The following is an 8,719-nucleotide window of genomic DNA, read 5'->3' as shown; positions in this document are numbered from 1 at the left end:
TCCTTTTTTCTAGTCAGCCAGGAAGTTCTCATTAAGATATGACTCAAGGACATAGAGTTCATTAAAATGATCATCATATCACACAGTGGGAAGAACACTGTCAAAAAAAATTCCTTGTCTCCCACAGAGCATGTCATTCAGGGTTTCCTGCAACTGAAACTGTAAAAACTTACTGATAGAAATTTTTGAGATTTGCCTTCAGAAGATAATGTACCAATTAGCATATAAATCCCTGTAACGAGATTCAAAATGCATTCAATATTGTTGTTATACTTCTACGGTTTTCATACTTTGCCCCGTAAAAGACTATTTTCTCTTAAAATTGTGTACAAATGCAAATATTTGTATATACCTTCGCAGTACTACATTTCTGTTTTAGTTAAGTAAATGCTAAAAAGTGTCATCAGTTTAAAAACAACAACAACCAAGGAACCAAACAACCCAGAACCAAAGTTGTTATTTAGGATATTTGATTTTTTTCTTAAGAATAACAGGAGACTTTTCACCTAATATGCACTCTTGAGAGGTGAAGCATTTTTATTATTGTAAGAATAGGCATTTTCAGAAACCTCATACTCTATATTGAAATCTGACCAAAAAAAAAAAAAAAGAAATACAAATTTTTCAGCACAGGCAGAACTGGGTCAGAGAACAGGTTGAAGCGAACAAAACAGAAGAATCTCCCATCTGCTCTGTTCCCCCAAAAATTCAGTGATGAAGCCTAAGCAGGTTTGAAAAATGTGACTCAGCATAACTGTTTCTGAGTAAAAGTGGACACTGGCTTTTTAGAGGAGTTGTTGGGCGGGAAATCTTGACCAGTATAATGAGAGCCTTGCTGTCCAAGTGCCATGATTTGACATTTCAGTCTACGATTCCAGACCTCTGATTGTCCTTTTCTGTTCTGAGAGGCATGGACTGAGCAAAGCGAGAGCCAAGTTTCCCCTGAGATGCCATGTCCCACGTCAACCTGTCTGGGCTGCTGGAAAGGGCTGCCACACTCTGAGCCTTCCAGGCCTGACAGTGTTGACTAACTGGAGCTGCATGACAGGCGAGGTAGACAGGACACACAGTGCCTGCAGGTGTCTCTGCCAAGTGAATAAAACAAAAACAAACCATTCTGGAAAGGGGGTGTGGGTCAGTCTCAACATTTAAAAATACTCAAGGAGGAACATAGAAACAGCCTGTTCCCCCATCCCCACCAAGGCAATCAAGTGAAAGTCATAGAAGAGTAAAAAAAGAAGAGGCAACAGGAGAGGAGCAGAGAGCATGGAGACAGAGAAATATGTATTTGGGTCACTCAAACGCTGGCATGATAGCCCTTGGGAGACAGATGCTGGCAGAGCCTCATAAACAGCCTTTGGTTCATTGCCAGGGGTAGCATTTGCATCAGGCCAACAAGACCTGACTGCAAGCTCTGGGAGTCCCATGGGCCTCAAGCCATACTATAAGAAGTTAGCAAGTTCACTAAGGAGCACTGTGGGCTCTGCCAATGTTGAGCAGGCAGGATTTTCCAGAAATCATCTAGAGCAAGGAGAACTGGGCATATTACATGTGGATGGTCAGAGTTGCAGGGATAAGCTGAGATGAAGTAGCAACAACCATCATTCTGCACCTTTTTGCCAGAAATGTCCATGGATAAAGGTGATGGAAGGTAGATCCAGCCACCAGGTAGCGTCCAAAATATTGGCTGGTGGAGAAAGCCCACTGAAGAGGAAATGCAAACTCTAATATCTTGGGATAGCCTTAGGCTCCCACAAGGGCTCAGGGTTCAACTGCCTTATATTTGTACAGTGCTTTAGAGTTTACAAAGACCTTTCCCACAAATCATTACATTTTGGCCTGGCAACCACAGAGTGAGGCAAGTACTATTAATCCCATGCTATGAATGTAGAAACTTTGACTTGAAAAACTTAAGTGATAGTTCCATTGTCATCCAGTTACTCAGTGACAGAACTGGAATTCAAACATTGCCATTTAATTCCAAGTAGAATCCTTTTTCCGATAAAGTAATAATAATAACTATCATTTATTGAGACTTACTATGTGCCATGCCTTGTCCTGTGTGCCTTCTAGACTTAAATTTAGTTAACTGTCATGAAAACACTATAAGATAAAGTCATATTATTATTATACCCATTTTAGGCATGAGGAAAACTGAGCACAAGGAAGTTAGGCAATAGCCTAAAGTCACACAGCTATAGCACACTATCCTACAGTTGCCTAAAACTTCACTATTCCTACTTCACTACAAACCACGAAGTCAGGATAGGAAACAAAACAGTTAACAGATAAGGACCCCCCACAAAAAAGTTGAGGAAATACAGCACCAACAGTTAGTCACTCTGTTAAGAAGTGCCCAACTAGAAGCTCAGCTACAAACAGTAAGCTGTAGGTATTTGTTACTAAATCTGGGTAGACAGGTAACACCAACTAATTTTAAGACTAAATGAAAAGAAAGTTTAATGACATTATCAGCCAGGACCCCAGCAGGAAACAGATGGCACACTTCAAAGTGTCTAACTGAAAAGAAGTTAATGAAAGGACTATTTACAGAAGGGTAGGCAAATTTAAAGGAAGCGACAAGGGGTGCTGAGGTGCCCAGAACCACCAAACGCTGGATGTTCTTACCACCCCTAGGACCATAGGGGCAAAGGAAGGGAACATGTCACCTGAATGCAGTGACGGCTGGCGCTGGGAGAGGGACTGCGTGCAGGGAGCTGTGGTCCCGCCCTCTCACCATTCTGCCTCCTGCAGGTGCCCTCCATTAGCAGAAAGCACCAAGGAGTTAGCAGGCAAAGTGGCCTTGGTGAGGCTGTCCATAGACAGCTCTTGGGCCACCATCAGAGCAAAGAAGGACAGAGAATGAAGGGGTGGGGCAAGCAAGTGGAGAACACCCAGCATGTGACCAATACTTCTCATCCTGACCCTGTCCACATAATGGCTTTAGCTAAAGCCAGACAGTGTTTGAACACTGACTGCCTCCCTAACAGAACCAACGTGCCCTGGCTTATGCTTTCTCCCAAAGTGCAGCTGTGTTAAGTAGACCATATATTAAAAGGAGCATTACAATCTCCTCTGTTTCTTTCCCAGGGACTGCACAGAGCCCTCCAGCCTAGTGACATAAGAAAGGAGAGTTCTTTCCCACCTTTATCAAGGATGAGTGGAAGCAAAATCCCAGAGCTGTCTTTCTTCTCTGCACCTGTCTTTTAACCCTTAGGGTCTCTCACTTTTAAAAAAAAAATTAATTCAAGAGGAAGGCAGCAACAAAGAGCAAATCGATTTCCAGGCTGGTTGCGCTTACGTAGTCTTGGAGCAGAGAGCACTGTAGTTGTGTCTGCAGGCAAAGATGGCAGAGAGTGGCATGTGTGCCTGCCAAGCGTTTCTGCTGAGGAAAGAGGGAAGGAAAGGGTGGGAGTCGCAGGCAGAGCTCAATCTGTTACCATGGAAAGTGGAGAGGAAGGGCTTTCTCCTGATAGAACGGAAAGACATGAAATGAGCTTCAAAACAAAAGGCAGCCTCAAAGGCCTGAAAACAAAATACCCACAATAGAAGGACTGCTTGGGACCAGATCATAAAGCCCCAACCCCAGCAGCCTGGAATGGCCCTCTCAGCACTCAAGGGCCATTTAGAAGACCCAGAATTAAAAAATTAAAAAAAAAAAAAAAACCTCAAGTGACAACTGCTCTGCAAATTTTGGGTAGGCAAGTGAGGCGGGCAGGCCAGAAGAGGAATTTTCTTTCTTTCTTTTTTTTTTTTTTTTTGGAGTTTTCATATTGTATCTTTTTTCCCTTTTTTTTAGGAATAAATGAATTTTATTTAAATCGCAGGAAGGGGTGCTTTCCTCCCCCTGTTAGACGTGTCACTCAGCTTCTTCTCCCAAGGGACCTGGAAGATCAGAATCCTGATATTGTTTGACAAGATCTGCTCTCAAGTGGAGAACAATTATACAAAATGGCAGGTTAGGACGAGGCCCATACTGAAAGATGAAGCAAGTCACAAATATACTGAGGAATAAGAAAAGGTAGGATAAAGAATTGTAAGTGGCCCAACCTGTGTTTCTTAGTCTAGGTCTTTGGGGTCTCACATGTTTTCTCTTACTGTTTTCACAAACTGTCCATGGTAGTGTCAAAAAAAAAAAAAAAATCCACATTAAAATAGAGCCGGAGAAACTGCCTTCTATGTCTTATGCCTCAAACTTTTGGAATGTTAAAATAGGGCAAAATAACCTTTGGACTAGGACAAAAGCAATCTTGTGCCCCAAAAAATTGTTTGCAAGGATATCAGAAAGTAGTTATTTTGACTACTGAACTGATGAATACTAGACAGAAAAATTTTTCAAAAGTTGTTTAGAATTAGCATCACTACATTATGTTATCTGAACCAACAGAAATACCTTTCTTCTAGTAATGTAATTTTTTCCCTTCCCTTTCTGATAAATACCCATTTTCTTTGTCTCCTAACCAGAACACTATTTGGGCATCAATGCATCCTGAGTAGATATTCTTATTGATCTCAAATAAATGCTTGTTGCCTCTTATTTTGAAACGCCTTTTATTTTTAGGTTAATAGCAGCAACCAGGGACACAGTAAAGACAGAGGCCAAAAAGGTCACTCTAAAAATGCCCAGTGGTGTCATAGTCTGGGCTGCTCCACCGCCGGTAAAGCTCTATTAATGGCACACTTATCAACCTGATCACTCAAACCCTAAACCAGGAAGTCATCTTAGACTCTTTCTTTCCTTTTCCCCAGTATCCAATATTCTAACAGTCATCAAGTCTGGCTGAAAACTCAAATAAAACACATTTATTGTGCACCTATGATGTGCCCAGCACAATCGAGGTAGTAAGGGATTATAGGCATAAGGACCTCATAATCAAGGAACGTACAATCTTATCAGGTGAGACAATAATCAGTATATAAGCAAATTATTTCAGATTGTGCATCAAGCTGCTTTTTTTCTGTTAGTTAAAAGAAACTGGCTTAATCGCAGTTGTGGAAAAGACTTCAGAGGTTTATGATCAGTGGTTCAAAAATGTCATTAAAGACCCAAGTTCTTTCCATTTCTTTCCTCCACCATTTTTCACTTTGTCCTAAGGTGGGGAAGCACGGTGGCTGCAACAGCTCCAGGCAATATATTCAACATTACCAAGGCCAGAGGAAGAAGAGAGGCCTTCTCTTCCTGTGCCTCTCTAAGGAGACAGGGACTCTACTAAAATCTTCACAGATTTCCTTTCATGTCTCATTAGCTAGAATTGGGTCACTTGCCCATTCCAGAACCAGAAACTAGCAGAGGCACTGGGATTACCTTTAGATCAAACAGCATGAAGTCTCTGCTCCCAAAAGGGTGAATGGGAGGGTGATATCTGAACAAAATTAGGGTTCTTTTAGGAAGAAAGAGGAGGGGAACAAATTCTGTAGGCTGGTAGCCAAAAATGTTGACAACAATATTAAACAGTCATTAAAAATAAGATGGAGTAACAAGACAGAAAGGTGAGGAAAGGCTGCCTTGGATCTTATCCGCACTGCCATCACATGGGGTTATGGCAGTAGCCTCCTAACAGATCTTCCAGCTTCCAGCCTTCCCTCCACCACTCCATGAACCCATTCTTCACATTGTCCCATTGGATCTGCTGAAAATGCAAATCTACTCATGTCATTTTCTTGCTTAAAATGCTCCTGTAACTCCTTATTTCATATGGATACAAATATAATTATATTAGTATAATGCGATAATTGAGTATTTACCATATGAAAGGCACTTTTATGAGTATTTTCTATTGTGTTTTTTAACTTACCTCTCAGGATAGCCCTGTGATGGTAATGTTATTATAGCCCCTTCATGTAGATGAGGTGATTAGGCACCAGGATATTAAATATCTTGTCCCCGTATTAGTTTCCTAATACTACTGTAACACATTACCACAAACTTAGTGGCTTAAAACAACACAAATTTATTATTTTACATTTCTGAAGATCTGAAGTCCAAAATCAGTATCAAAATCGAGATGTCTGCTGAGCTGTGTTCCTTCTGGAGGCTCTGCATTTTCTTACCTCTTTCACCTTCTAGAAGCTCCCTGTATTCATTGCCACGTGGCCAAGTCACTCAACCTACATTCCCATCATCACATTTCCTCCTCTCCTTTCTGATTTCCTGCTTCCTCTTACTAAGACCATTGTGATTATATTAGGCCCACTCAGATAATCCAAGATAATCTCCTCATCTCAGGATCTTTAACTTAATCACATCTGCAAAGTCCCCTTTGGCATGAAAGGTAATATGGTCACAAGATACAGAGATTAGGACAGGGACATCTTTAGGGAGCCACTATTCTGTCTACCATTCCCAAGGTCATATGGCAAGAAAGTAGTGGAACCAAGGTTTGAACTCAGATTCTGCAACTCCAGAAGTCATCCCTACCTCCCGATCTGGTTGTTTTGTCTTTGCCAGGACGGCCTCTCCTGCATACCCCAGACCCTCACATGGCTAATTACCACTTAACCTGAGGACCCAGCTCACAGTTATCTCTTTTGGAAAGTTGTCCATGACAGCATTCTTCTCGTACTCCTCTACCCTGGATCCCTCAGCTGGGCTGGATGTCCCTTCTCTGTGCCCCCACATACCACGATTCACTACTAAAATATCATTTATAACTCTCAGTGTGAACTGGCTTTCCAGAGTGTGTGTAGCTCAGGAAAGCTGGTTGGTTTGTTGGCTGGTTGAATAAATGAATCAGCTGAAGGTAAGACATGTGAAAAGAGAGAAATAATGATAAGATCTAATAGATATCAGAGAAGGAGACTTTTTAGTAATAGTCTTTTATAATCTGTTTTGGGGTTGAGGTACATTTTGGGATTTGGAATACCTTACACTTTCAAAAACCAAAAGGTATCAGTGTGGGGCTCAGAGAAAAAGGCAGCTCACCTCAAGCTGATCTAGTTTTCCAGCTCAATCACAGGGTGGATAGAAAACAAGGAAATGAGTTTCAGGGCAAAAGCTGGGTTCTAGACTAAAGAGTTAGCATATGGTTAGAGTCTATCTCTTGGGGACAGGGGTATGATGGATGAGGCACAGGAGGAATGACAAACTTTTAACCACTCCCTTACTGCTGAATATCCAGCTCCTTAGAACTTAAAGTTTGAAGCCTACAAAATACACACACACACACACACACACACGCACACGCTGGGGCAAAAAGAAATTAAATGTGTAGTAACAGTCACAGATTATTAAGTGCTAAAAACAGGTTTTGAACTCATATTGTCTGGGTTCAGCTCTGTGTGCTTACCACTGCATCATGCTGCCAATCAAATACCAACTGTGTTTTATTTTTAAAAGAAAGCAATATCTGGGAACTTTGGAGCCTGGCCTAGTAGGCATACAGGTCACAAACAGAGATAAAGTCTAGGAAGAAGGATAGAGGACTAATTTCGAAAAACATGTATCTTAAAACCAGAAATTAGGGGGGCGAGCACAGCACCATGTCTATGTGCCAGTGTCAGGCCAAGTCTTTGTCTTCTGAATGACTTTTCTTCCCAAAATCTGAAATGGTCATTCACTGGGTATTATGATTTTTACCAATTAGAAAGCAATTTTAGACATAAAAGAAGTTTTACACTATAATTCTAGGTTACTAAGTCCTATAAACAAGAAGCAGAAAGACTTATCACCAAAAAGTGCATGTTTATTTCAATTATATAATTCATCAATGAGTTGAATCAGTCAGAGATTCCTAAAAGGCCCTGCCTAATATTCTGAATTATGTTTTGTTTTGTTTTGTTTTTTTCAAATAGAGTAAGTACAAAACCTTCCTGTTTTCCTGTTTCTAGGAAAGCTAAAATACCAACATAGGTTGGTATAAGCCAGGACTCCCCTAAGCAAACCTATGTACACTTTTGTTGCATAATAGAAGAACTAGAGATTTAATTCTTATTTCCCCAAAAGAGGTATTAATATGTATCAACTGGCACGTGTGAATGTGTCACATATGTGCACACGCTTCAACTCTGCTTACCCAGCCAAAACCCTTAGCATGGCAGAGTATTGACAATTTTCCAAGGTTAGATTTTTTATTCTACCAATATGAAGCTCTGCGTCCATAAAAATTGTGCTATGGCTTACTTAAACACAACAACGACACCTTAGAACATTAAGGATTCAGCCCACCACTTTATAGATGAGGAAGTTAGGAAGAGGTAGAGAGATATGACTTACTGGAGGTCCTGAGGTTTGGCCGGCTTTAAAATACTCAAGAGAGGAGGCAACCAAGAATGGCAGCATTTAAGAGTAAACAGAGAAGAAAATTGCAAAACGCCCCAGGAAGTGCTCCTAAACACAGAATGAAAACCAAGTGGGTCCAAGGTCTTGGAAACAGGGGAAGAAAGCGGTCAACGTGGCAGCCAATTCTGTCACATGCTGCACAGAGGGCCAGAGAGAGAAGGACTGAGAAAATCCCATCTGATGTGGCAACCAGAGGTTACAGGTGACCTTCGGCAGAGCTTCCCGCTGAATTGTGGGGACTGAGTCAGATTTTAAGGTTCCATGAGTGGGTGGAAGGTAAGTGGAGACACAATAGGGAGCTTCCTGTGAGAAGTTGAGCTATAAGAGGAGAGATAGTACTCTGGCTGAAGGGCTCTCAGGTGAAGGGAGACATTTCTTCATGCTCCTGACCTCTGGAGAAAGGCCCTAGAGAGGGAAAACTAGAGAGTATGGGAGAGACTA

This window comes from Pteropus alecto, unplaced genomic scaffold (genome assembly GCF_000325575.1).
Source record: "Pteropus alecto unplaced genomic scaffold, ASM32557v1 scaffold121, whole genome shotgun sequence".
Taxonomy (NCBI): domain Eukaryota; kingdom Metazoa; phylum Chordata; class Mammalia; order Chiroptera; family Pteropodidae; genus Pteropus; species Pteropus alecto.
Note: the sequence above shows the minus strand (reverse complement) of the source record.